Raw genomic sequence first — 11,646 nt, forward strand, 5'->3', positions numbered from 1 at the left:
TAAGAAATGGCAGTCCAATTGCGAAAGAAGTCACATAACAAGTGTGGATGGAAAGAACAAGGGTTCTCCTAGGATGCGGTGGGTCCAGAGGTCTCTGGTCACCCCCAGGGTGGGCAATGCCTACGTATACTTCACTAAGCCCAGATCTTGGAAGAAGTATGTGGGTCTGGTCATCTCGTCTCCATCTTGAGGCCTGGTTTTCAGCAGATGTGCAGCTGTGGTGTGTTTCACCTTTGTCCTGGCCCTCTCCAGGATTTAGCCCTATCTGACTGCCTATAATATTTCCACCTAGCTCATCTGTCTATACTACTCCGGCCCATGAAGGACGAGGGCATGCCAAAGGAGGATACTGCTAGCCTAGTGAAGGCAAGAGCTCCTCCAGGGGCTATCATCTTTGACTCGCTCAGAGGCCTCAGGAGATGTCTTCTATAGGTGATGTCAGTCTTCTCCTGGGATAGCACAGAGGCCCTGCTCTGCAGAGTAGTCAACCTTCAAGTCCACATATCAGAGTGGAGAAAAGTATCCACAGGTGCCCAGATCTTCAGTCAGGTGTTTGAAGGATCATTGGAGGTTGCCGAGGTGATTCTTCTAAGGGAAGGGGCCAATCCCCTATGTGGTATTTCTCTGAGCTCTCCTCTGTGGTTCCAGACCCAGCCCTGATCTCCCTTCCATCCTTGACAACAGGCCTCCCACAAGTCCCCGGTGGGCGTATCTTCAGAAGAGGCTCTTGTTTGATGTTTCTGTTCCTAGCCACCAAGCTACAGTGGGGTGGGCAGAGAGCAGGCATGGTTCTTCTTTGCTATTTGTCTGCCTAGTTGCACCTCTTGTTTCTAAAGAACTTGTTTCTCATGTTTTGAACACTTTATGAAAGAAAAAATGAAGTTGACGAAGCTGGGCATACCTGTAATCCTACCACTCTGGGGGGCTGAGGCAGAAAGCGCGGGCAACTTAGCAATCTAGTGAGAGTCAAAGGCCCTGGGTTCATTCCCCAGTACCTCCCCCCCAAAAGTTGATAAAGACTTCAACTCTTCACCTGTGACATGAGGGGTTGCACTGTACGAGGAGCAAGCGTGTCCAGTCCAGTGCCTGGCAACAGTGGTCGCTCCATGAGCAGTATGGCTACAGGAAGAAAGCTTTGCTTCAGACACACTTACACAATAGTAAGCCATCCAACCTGTACTTCCTGAACTTCTGAATTGCTTTTTCCCCCTCAAGGAAAAGGAATTTGAGAAACCAAATAAAGCATAATTTCCCAGAGCTGGTTTTTCATTAATTGTGGCCTACACAGTCTTTCTTCTTCTAAGGCCTTTAACTGGAATAAACACATTCTCCAAAGCAAAAACTCACAAAAATCATCAGTAGAAGATATGAGACAGTGAGTAAACGTAAACAATAAAAGCAAATGTTGAAAATTGGGATGTTCCGATGCCATTTCCAGGAGACACTTTAGAAGAGTGTTCAAGATTAACAACATGGCAATTGTATTGGGCTGAACAAAACAAAGGACAACAAATATACTCCTAACATTTCCTCTTGTGTAGTTATAAAAGCTGATTATAATAATGTTATAAAATGTTCATTTATCTGTGCTCCAAATTGATTTTAGACTTTTGCTTGCTGGAGTGAAACTAACCCTCCAGTTATGACAACAAAAAATGTCCCCAGATGGCACCAAAATTCTCCAGAGGGAGGGGTGTAAAACCGTATCTGGTTTTTTTTCCTCTTAAAGTAGTACAGGTATGTACTGGAAAACAGTGAATTTAACCGAATATAAAGAAGAGGATTTTGTAAAAGTTTCCCCCTAATCCAATGGCCTAGAGATAAACACTTTAAATTTTCAGCACATTTCTCTTGTGGTCACTCATGAATATTCTTGGGGACTGAGCTTCCTGCTTCAGATTTGTCCTAGACAGGGCAGGGTTATGGGTCTGTATTCACTTCGGACCGTATCTAGCATGTTTTGGGTGCCCCTCCTGCAAATATTGCTTACTTCAGCCTACATGTGTTCTTAACTCGTGTGTATTAGGCTGCAAAATTATATAAAGGTAGCATACCGTTGAAGACTTAAAACCCACAAATTACTGTTGAAGACTTAAAACCCACAAATTAACCCTCTGTGACTATTCGTGTCAGGTGATATCATATGAAATTGCCTTTATGAAACAATTTTTACCTAAAAGGTGATCATTTAATGAGAGCTTCTATTATATCTCATGTTTCTTAAAATTTCAAGTGAATCTTGTTCTTCTTTTATATTTTATTTTTCACAATACTGAAGACTGAACCCAGGACCTTCACACAGAGCTACATCCTTACCCCTTTTTAATTTTTGTTTTGGGATAGGACCTTACTGAGTTGCTCAGTTGGCCAGAATGGGCTGGCGCTTGTGATCCTCTCTTGTCACAGTACTGGGATCACAGGCTTGTGTGGCCGCGTCCTTTTTCTACTTCTGTACCACCTACGAAGCGTGGGTGAGCGCATTGTGGGGGCCACGTTCAAACACGAAACACCGGACTACACATCCAGTGTGCTTCTGTGAATCTGCTCGCACCAGTAAACCCACAAAGTCTTTAAAGAAACTTTTCGTATACCTAAAAATAGCTCTGTCTCTATACTGCGAATGGGAGTGTAAAACAGTACGCCCACTGTGGAAAACTTGGCGGTTCTTCAGTGGATTAAAGGGTTAGCGTCTGAGGCAGCAATTCCACTCCCGGCCACAGACCCAAAAGGGGGGAAAACGGGCGTTTGAACACTGATTTGTGCATGAACGTTCACTGCGCCATTCCGAATCGCCCAAAGAAATAAACAACCCCTGTGTCCACAAAAGGCCAAGTGGATAAACAGAATGTGGTGCATCCATGCAACGGGCTCCTTTTCAGCATTGCAATGGAGCCCTGACACAGGGACAATCCTTGGAAACACCGGGCCAAGTGACAGAAGCTGGGCATGGAAGGCCACACATGGATGAGCCTCAGAAACATAGCAAGGGAAAGAAGCCTACCCAAGTCAGGCACGCACTGATGTGATTGCACCTGTGTGAAATATCCAGAGGAACTGGAAGGAGATGAGAAGCTTCCAGGGCTGTGGGGAGTGAGTTATGGCGCGTTACTGTTTAAGGCATAGAGTCTCCTTCCGGGGTGATAATGGGCAGTGTGGGAGTTGCACAGTGTTGCAAATTTTGTGTGATGTGCATTATATCGCAACAGAAAATAAAACTTAGGTCTTGTTACATAAATTCATCAGGAAATCTTTGTTTACGAGGGACTAATTTGAATAAAACCGGATTTTAAAAAGGAGGTCAGGAGCCAGGGTTTTAGCTCAGTGGTTCCGCCGCCTTCCTCACAAGTGCAAGGACCCGAGTTCGATCCCTGGTACCAAAAACAAAAAAACAAATAAAAGGAGGTCAGGACAATTCATGATCTCACAAAACTGAGAAGCCTGAGGCAGAGCTGACCTTAGGCACCAGCTTCAGGAACTCAGACGCAATCTCATCAAGCTTCTCTCTCTCCCTTCCTTTCTGGCTCCTTCTTTTGCTCTCCTCATACATCTGCCTGACCCTGTCCTTTAGCAGGTTCTGCTCCTGTTGCAGGTGGCCTCTTTCCATGCAGCTGGGCAAGAAGGCAGCCCACAGACTTGACTCACATAGATCTAGGCTCCCATCACCAGCAAGGGCCACCATCCCTTGACACACCCTCATTTACCTCTGTGACAGCAACAGAGAGGGGCGGTATTAAATGGGTAAAGTGCCTCAAAGAAGAAAGGGCTCTCCCGCGCTTCTGCCTGACCAGCTGTGAGATCATGAGCCGGCCACTCCGTCTCTTTGAGCCTCCGTTTCTCATCTGAAAACAGGAGGTAATCACAGCATCTCCCCCCTTGTGGGTTATGGGGGTCAAATGAGTTATCACGTGTCTGGGTCCAGGGCTTAGAAATGGGCCCGGAACGAGGTAAGCACTGTAAGGGTCTGACATTCTCATCGCCTCTCTCATCGTCATGATCAGATCATCTCTTGGTAGAGTCCAGGGGAACAGCCTGGTTCGGTGGCCCCTGCCTGTGATCCCAGCCACTTGGGAGGCTGAGGTCAAGGGCAACCTGAGCAATTCAGCAAGACCCTGCATCACAAAGGGTGTAATATAAAAATACAAATTTCTTCTGTTTATTTTATATAAAATCTAGGAGAATGATTTGATTGGGCAGGCATGAGCCAGTGAACTTGCCTGTGCTGGGCTTGGCAGCCGTACCACGGAAGTTCTCACAAAGGATGAAGTCAGTTAGCAGGAAGGAGTTGGGGCGCTGGGCAGAGGCACCCTAGATGGTTATGCGTTCCCAGGGCCCCATTCCGCTCTGCTAGAAATCTGTACACACTTGCAGCTGAGAGTACTGCTTTATTGTGTGCCAAGCATGGTTTTAAGCTTCTACATTTATCACATTATTTGTTCTTTTGGAAGCCCTGTAAAATAAAATAGCAATATTATTACAATCGAGGCAACCACAGACCAGCAAGGTCAGAGAGCCTGTCTGATGGTGCCTGGCCAGGCCATGATTTCAGTCTTTTCTGAAATTGGAATTCTCAACTATTCAGCCCTGTTGCCCTCTCCTTAGCAGCAGTTAAAGCAAGTTAATGAAAAGGGAAGGAAAAAAAAAATTGAGGCAGTGTGCACAGGTGGTGTTTATATTGGCTTTAAAATAAAACCCACAAGACCATGTCTTTTTGAGAGCCCAAGAATGTAACAGATTCTGCCTTAAAAATCAGCCTATGTATGAAGCAGAAGCAAATCCAGGAAATACAGTTCTGTTTGCAGTGCCATTAGGAAGAGTAAATGTTTGTTAGGTTGAATAGATAGTTACACTTTCCTAATTTTAAATTCCTTGGTCCCATTGAAAATTTTGCGAGTCTAGGAGGTGGGAATGTTTGTGGAAATACAGGAGAAGCCATCCTCCCACATTTCTGGCCTTCACACTGGCCATCCTTCCCAACAAGCTTGCTGCAGGACCCTGGGCTAAACACACTGGTCATCTTCCTGGACAATGGAAGGGCAAACACAACCTAGGGCGTGAATGAGTTTATTGTCTCCCAGCTGGGTCATGCTCAAAGCACCTCGGGGTGAGAAACAGGTTTCAGGACAAAGAAACTGCTACAGCCACAGTTAAGTCAGTGAAATTTTGCTTGTCTTGGCCAAACATCCCATCCTATTGACTAAGGAAGACAGATGCTGTTTAAATAAGGGAGTAAGAAGAATGCGGGGGCCTAGACTGGTTTCTCCACCGGACAAAGAGAGAGGCTCTGCTGCTTTGTATTTTGAGAAATGAGACAGAATGAAGTTAAACATACTCAGGAGAGGACCCTGAGGGGACTGAGGGATGGAGATGTTGGAAGCAGGTTGTAGGCAGATATAAAAACGCCACAGTGAAACCTGATTTAAAATGCTCGTTTAATAGAGCAGAAGCGAAACACTGTGGAAACACTGCTCAGAGGATTATGCAGAGGCATATGTGTAGCAAAGATGTAAGAATGGTGTTAGGCTACTGAACAATTTTCCTTTTCTTTTTTTCTTCCCCACTACTGGGGACTGGAGCCAGGGCCTATGCACTGAGTTACACCTAGTACCTTATAAAATTATGTAAAATAAAATTTTCAGACAGGATGTAGCTATGTCACTAAGTTGCCAGCCTGGGCTTGAAGTTGCAATTCTCCTGCCTCAGCCTCCCAGAGTACTAAGATTGCAGTCTTTCTTTTTTTCATTTGTTCTTTGGGCAGTGCTAGGGATGGAACCAAAGGCCTGATGCATACTTTACCACTGAACTATACTCTCAGCCCTCCTTTTTCACATCTTATTTCTTTGAAATCAACTTTTGGGTTTCCATGATACAATCAGTGCTGTTCCAATTGCACAGAAATATGATGACACCCATCACTTTTGAGTACCTGTATGGGCCACGTAATATTCTGAAAACATTCATGCACTTAGTTCTCTGGATTGTGCAGAGGTAGTTATTGGCACGGATACTGTTTTCCTGGATGTGCAACGAATGCCCAGAGTCGGAATCTTGTGAAGGGGGCCTGGTATTGAACCCAGACTGGACAGCTAGACTCAAAGTTTACATTTAGGACAACTTTCATGACTCCCTGAAGTGTGGAGAGGGCACAGGAGGAAGGAGATGGCCTGGTCCTGCCCCACCACTGCCCACAGGGAGGGAGACTCACGCAGCTCTGTGTGTCTGCCACTTTCCTAGTGTACAAACCAAAAGTCTTGTTTCCTGTGAATCTCTGGCCTGGGCAAACTTGGGTGGCTATCACCCTATCCAAATGCGAAGCTCCTTTTGTATCTTTTCTGTGAATACGTGAGAGTGTTTCATAACTTTGCACACATGCACACTTGTGCTTCTGTGCCCCATTTCTCTGGAGTCTCAGTGAACTAAGCTGCCCTCTTGTCTCTCCACAACCCCGTAAATTTCTGTGGAAGGGAGGCGTGGTCAGCCGTATACCCACCCCCCTTCTTGCCACGCTCTGTTAGGGGAAAATGGATTCTAAATGAAGAGGGTCCAATGTGGATGCTTGAGAAAGAAGCCAATTCCTCAAGGAGAAAATAAAAAGATAGAACGGACCATAATAATAATCTCTAAAAGGAGAAAGAAGGTAGAAAGGGTGTGTGTGACAAATAATGAGAATAATTTTCTTTTCAGAAGACAGAAAGTCTCAGCCAGTGGATGAAAGCAGCAGGTTAGTACTCAGGCTCTGGTTCTATACGGGTGACTCTGCACCTCAATTTCCATACTAGTAAGATGAGGACAGTCAGTCCCGTGTGGCCAACCGGAGAGCACTGCTGTGAGGACTGAACAATTATAAAGTGCCCTGGTGAGCTGTGCAGAGACAAGGCATTATTATCAGGTTCTTAAAGAATTTGCTGTCAGTTTTCACAGCGACCACTGAAGTCTCGTTCAGAGGAAAGCATCCCATGGCAAAAGAAGTGTCTAACACAGTTCCCACATCTGGACGCGCATAAAGTTCACCCAAGGATATAGGTAAAAGCGAAAGTGAGGGGTCCCAGGGAAGACTTCTGGCATCCGATTCTCCAAGAGTGGAACCTGTGAACGTTTCCCTTCCATGTCCCCTCCGGGAATTCTGGAGAAAACCGTCCTATTTGTAAATTGAGGGTTTGAGCAGCACGCGACGACAGGGGGCGGCATTCGCTTGTTCAGCAGTGCTGACAGCAGCATCTGGAGCTGTTCAGTACCCAGGCTGGAAGGCAGGGCTGGCCCGGAGACAGTCAGGCCCCACTGGAAATTGTCAGAAAGGCCCTTGACCTTTTGCTAATAACAAAAGGGCCATGAACTGCTCAGCACCTGCTGTGCATTACAACTTTTCACATATGGTAACTTTTTTTTGTGTGTGTGAAATTCAACAAACATAAGGCTCACCATTTTAAAGCCTACAGTTCAGTGGTATTTAGTACATTATGATGTTGGGAAACTGGGCCTCTCTGTAGTTCTACATGTTATCTTTAGGTAAGCCTCACAACATTCCAAAAGATCAAATATTCGTTACCCTAATTTTCAAGTGGTAGAAGAAACGTGAGAAGTAATTTGTCTGAGATTGGGTCATTCTTAGGTGTTGAAACTGGAATCAAACCCATGTCAACCTTCCAAAGCCCTTTTCAATACAGGAGCTCAAGAGGGGCCCTGGAAGGTCTCTAGTTTCATGGAAAATATGGAAACAGAACCTTGCCCTTTGCGACATCAATTTCATACCATGAGTCTAAATAAATTCACAGGGGTGATGCTTTACTTCTCTCCTCCCTTTCCCATCGCCTCCCTCTAGTCTGCTGTTATTTTCTGTAGGTATTCTCTACGTGGGGGCCAATCACAAGTTTAAATTTAACTACAAAGTAAATCAACAACTTGACCCTAACTTATATCCTCAGGAAACGACAAGAAAAACAAAGAACTTTTCTGAGTTCAAACCCAGAAAGCCACATAGGGTCTTCTGTCCTGGAGGAGACCCAAGTAAGAAATCCCAGCATGCTCATGCAAGTAGCACAGCACCCTTTCAGAAAAGGTGACCGCGCTGTGTCACCCAACTGGGACCTCTTCCAAAGGACACTTGGATTGCACGCCAGAACTTCAGGCCAGACAGGGGCAGTCGAAACAAATGAGGACACACAGTCACTGTACTTGTAAAAGCTCTTACTGGGAGGCTGAAAAGTCAGCACTCTTCGGCGATGTCCAAAAGCAAGATAGGAACAAACCATATTGAGAAATAAAAACTTAAGCAGTAAAACTCAGCTGGAAAAAAAAATCCATCCAAGTAAAGTAGCCAGGAAGATTTAAAGTCAGTTGATTGCCAAACTTAATAGGGGAGTGAGGAAATAGAAGAAAGGACAGGAGAAAAAAGCAGACCCGGTTGGATCAAATCTGTCTCAAACACCCAGCACTGATAAAACAAGTGGCAACATAAAACCTCAGGGAGAGCTTGTAGCAGACCAGCTAAGACCAACTAAAATGGCTCTCCAAGAAAACACATCTTGAAGCGGGGGCAAAATCTAAATGGAAATCAGATGACTTAGGAGAACAAAAGCTGGCAGATGAGTCATAAAAATACCCTTGACAAAAGAAAGTAACAGAAAAACAGAGAAGCATCCAATAAAATGAAGTCTACTAGTCTGGGGTCTGGTCCAGCAGAAGGTTTCTTGTGATCTGTGTAGTCACCAACTCAGGGGCGAGTTGCAAATGCTGCATCCAGTGAGGGCTGCTTCATTACTCTAGGAGCACGGGCTGGTTAGGCAGATGGCCTCTGTGTGTGTGTGTGTGTGTGTGTGTGTGTGTGTGTGTGTGTGTGTACAGCTGAGCAAGACAAATATGGAGCTGCCCACAGCTTAGCAAAGTTGTTCTCTAATTCCCCAGCTCCCCGACTCCCTAGCTTGCAGTCCTCAGTCTGTCTGCCTGCCAGGCTGGGCCCCCAGCAGCGTTGAGGGCTGAGTCCCACCGGGGCAAGAGTAAATAGCAGCTGCTTTGCTGCAGGTGTTGCAAGTAGCCGAGGTGGGCTGGGGCTCTGAGCTTAATGAGTGAGGGAGGAAGCGAGGACAGACTGCTGACACACAGCAGCCCTGGAGATATTTTGAGGGAACGTTTGGTTCCCCTGGGTTGCAGTACTCTGCAAGAGGGTCGTCCTCTATTGTAAGATTGTGATTGCCTCCCCCTTTCCATCTTGTGCACAAAGGGGTGTGTTTGGTTTGATTTTTTGCTTGGTGGCTAAGTGACCTTAGTTGCACACCTTTTAGTTTTCTTGTTTGTAGATGAAGGAAAGCATCACTTCTCTAGATACTTGTGAGGATGGAGATGGTCCCTGGGAACTCCAGCAGTCTAATGTAGAGTATGTGCTTGTGATCACAGTCACACACATTTTCATAGCCCAGTTAGCATTACCTTTGGTATAGACGCTAATCTCCCCTGCCCCATCTCCCTGCATCCATCCCTGTTCAGTGGTGACAATGGCCAAAGTCTTCAGTGCACAAGGGTCCCACAGTCCAAAGCCCCGACCAGATGCTCTTTGCATAGGACTTTCTCTGACACGCTGGGGAGAACTGACTTTACTACTAGTGGGACAGACACGGAAGTGTAGGCAGGAGGGGAGCTAAAATGCCACAGAGACAAATGCAACCGATAAAGCTCAGAAGTCCCTGAATAAACGGCTCCAGGGTTACTGCCCTGGCATCCTGAGCCCCCGATGCCCAAAGCATTCACCTGCCTCTTTTACTTCTGAGGTTGGCTCACGTCTCTTTCTCCTGTCTTACCCTCCCTGCTCCTTTCTCCTGTTGCCTGGGTTCCAAATAAATCACCTACGCCCAAGTCCTTGTCTCAGGCCCTGTTTTGGAAAACCCAACAAAAACACCCTTGTTTACTATGTCATAGGTTAGGGGCATGCATGGCTTTGCATTGTGCTTGCTGTTTTTAGGACTAAGAGAAGGACCTCAGCCCAAGAAGAGCATAGAATGAGGGCTTCCGCTAGAGCATATACTAGGTGCCAGGCAATGTGCAGAGAAGAAAAAGTTAATAGAAGCCTAACATGACCCCCAGATTTCAGACCTTTCTTATGGTACTGGTGTAAGTGATATCATGGCAATAACAATATTTGCACCTCTTCTTTCCTCATGCAGAAAGCAAAAGGAATAACTAGCCAGATTTCAGAGCTTAATCATGTCAAAGAATGGAAGTCAGGTACGGTGGCACATGCCTGTGATCCCCACTCTGGGAGGCTGAGGCAGGAGTGTCCCAATTTCAATCCCAGCCTGGGCAATTTAGCAATTTAGTGAGACCCTCAAAATACAAAAAAAATTTTTTTTACCAGGTTGGGGATGTAGCTCAGTGTGAAGGTCCTGGGTTCAATCTTCAATTCTGCAAGCAAATAAATAAAGAAACAAATTAAAAGTGCACAGAATTTCCTAAATCTTGTAGCTGTCTGCCATGCCAGAGGATGAAGTTTCTTGGCTGGATGACTTCTACAGAAGAGCCTCTCGGGCAGCTTTTGGAAATGCAGAGGTAGATGTGGTGTTAATTTAAGGTGGGGGCTGAAGAGCTAAAAATGCAAGAATTTAGGAAGAGTTACTGGGTGAGTGTACAGGAAGAAAAGTAGGTAAGGCCTGGGGGTGGAGCAAGAATGTAGAGTGACAAGTTTCCACCCAGAGATGCCTAACGAAATGTCAAGTACAAGTGAGTTCTCTTGGTTGTGTTTTCTGGGAGAAAATTTTCCTCTGCTGCCCACAATATCACTAGATTTTTTTTCAGGTGTAAAGGGAAAGTGGATCAAGACAAAATTTCTTCCCCTTGGTACTGAGAATTGAAGCCAGGGCCTTCACACGGAGCTACAGCCCTTTTTCACCTTTATTTTGAGACATAGTTTCACCAAATTGTTTAAGTTGCCAGGGCTGGGTTTGAACTTGTGGCGCCCCCTGCCTCAGCCTCTCAGAGTGCTGGGGTTACAGCTGTGCACACTACTCCTGGCTCGGAAATGTTTATAAGGGAAAATTACTTAAAGAGCTGAGTTTGAGGGTGTGGGGGATACCACATAGTTGGATTATAATTATACTAATTTAATTCTCAGTAATTACATGGATAAGTTAGGATATGGAGGGTCAGAGGAGTTAAAGCCTGGGGTCTCAAAGGTGGGCTGTGAGCCCAGCTCTGATTCAAGCCTTACACGCCAAGCGTGCTGCGAGTGACTTTGTGACATTAGAAAGTGACTCAGTTCTTGGATCTGCCCCTCTCATTTTTGAGGTTTCAAATATGCTTCATGTTGTCTAAGACTAGAAAATAAAGGACTTGTAGATTCACCAAATTGGTCCTCTTTTTAACTTTTACTCATCAGAAAGGAATGTCGTTCTTCCTTGCTTACTTTATTCACCTTCAAAATCTTGAGCAGTTCACCCCATATGTGTGCATGCGCGCATTACACACACTCACACACACACACTCACACACACACACATACATGTGTGCTTGCTACTTGGAAAAAGGCAAACTAAAGTTCTACCCAGGTTGCTGTATGTGTATTGCTGATCAAGTACAGAAGCAGACTTTTGCTTGAGTCCTCTGGACAGGAACAAAAGTCGCTGAAATGATGTCTGTCACAGCGTTTTAACTGTGTTAGAAAGG

General features: G+C 45.5%; 1 long non-coding RNA gene across 2 annotated transcripts; it reads left to right on the plus strand.

Moving 5' to 3' along the window:
• Positions 1 to 3,774: 3,774 nt before the first annotated feature.
• Positions 3,775 to 8,633, plus strand: LOC104870400. Of its 2 annotated transcripts, XR_782530.1 has the most exons (4): positions 3,775 to 3,852; positions 6,682 to 6,718; positions 6,910 to 7,020; positions 7,920 to 8,633. It is a non-coding gene; the product is annotated as an uncharacterized LOC104870400 (long non-coding RNA). The 2 variants fall into 2 exon arrangements; XR_782528.1 differs by lacking the exon at positions 7,920 to 8,633 and having other exon boundaries at positions 6,910 to 7,164.
• Positions 8,634 to 11,646: the final 3,013 nt, after the last annotated feature.

Source organism: Fukomys damarensis, unplaced genomic scaffold (assembly GCF_012274545.1).
Source record: "Fukomys damarensis isolate Sample0158 unplaced genomic scaffold, DMR_v1.0_HiC HiC_scaffold_28, whole genome shotgun sequence".
In the NCBI taxonomy this organism is placed as follows: domain Eukaryota; kingdom Metazoa; phylum Chordata; class Mammalia; order Rodentia; family Bathyergidae; genus Fukomys; species Fukomys damarensis.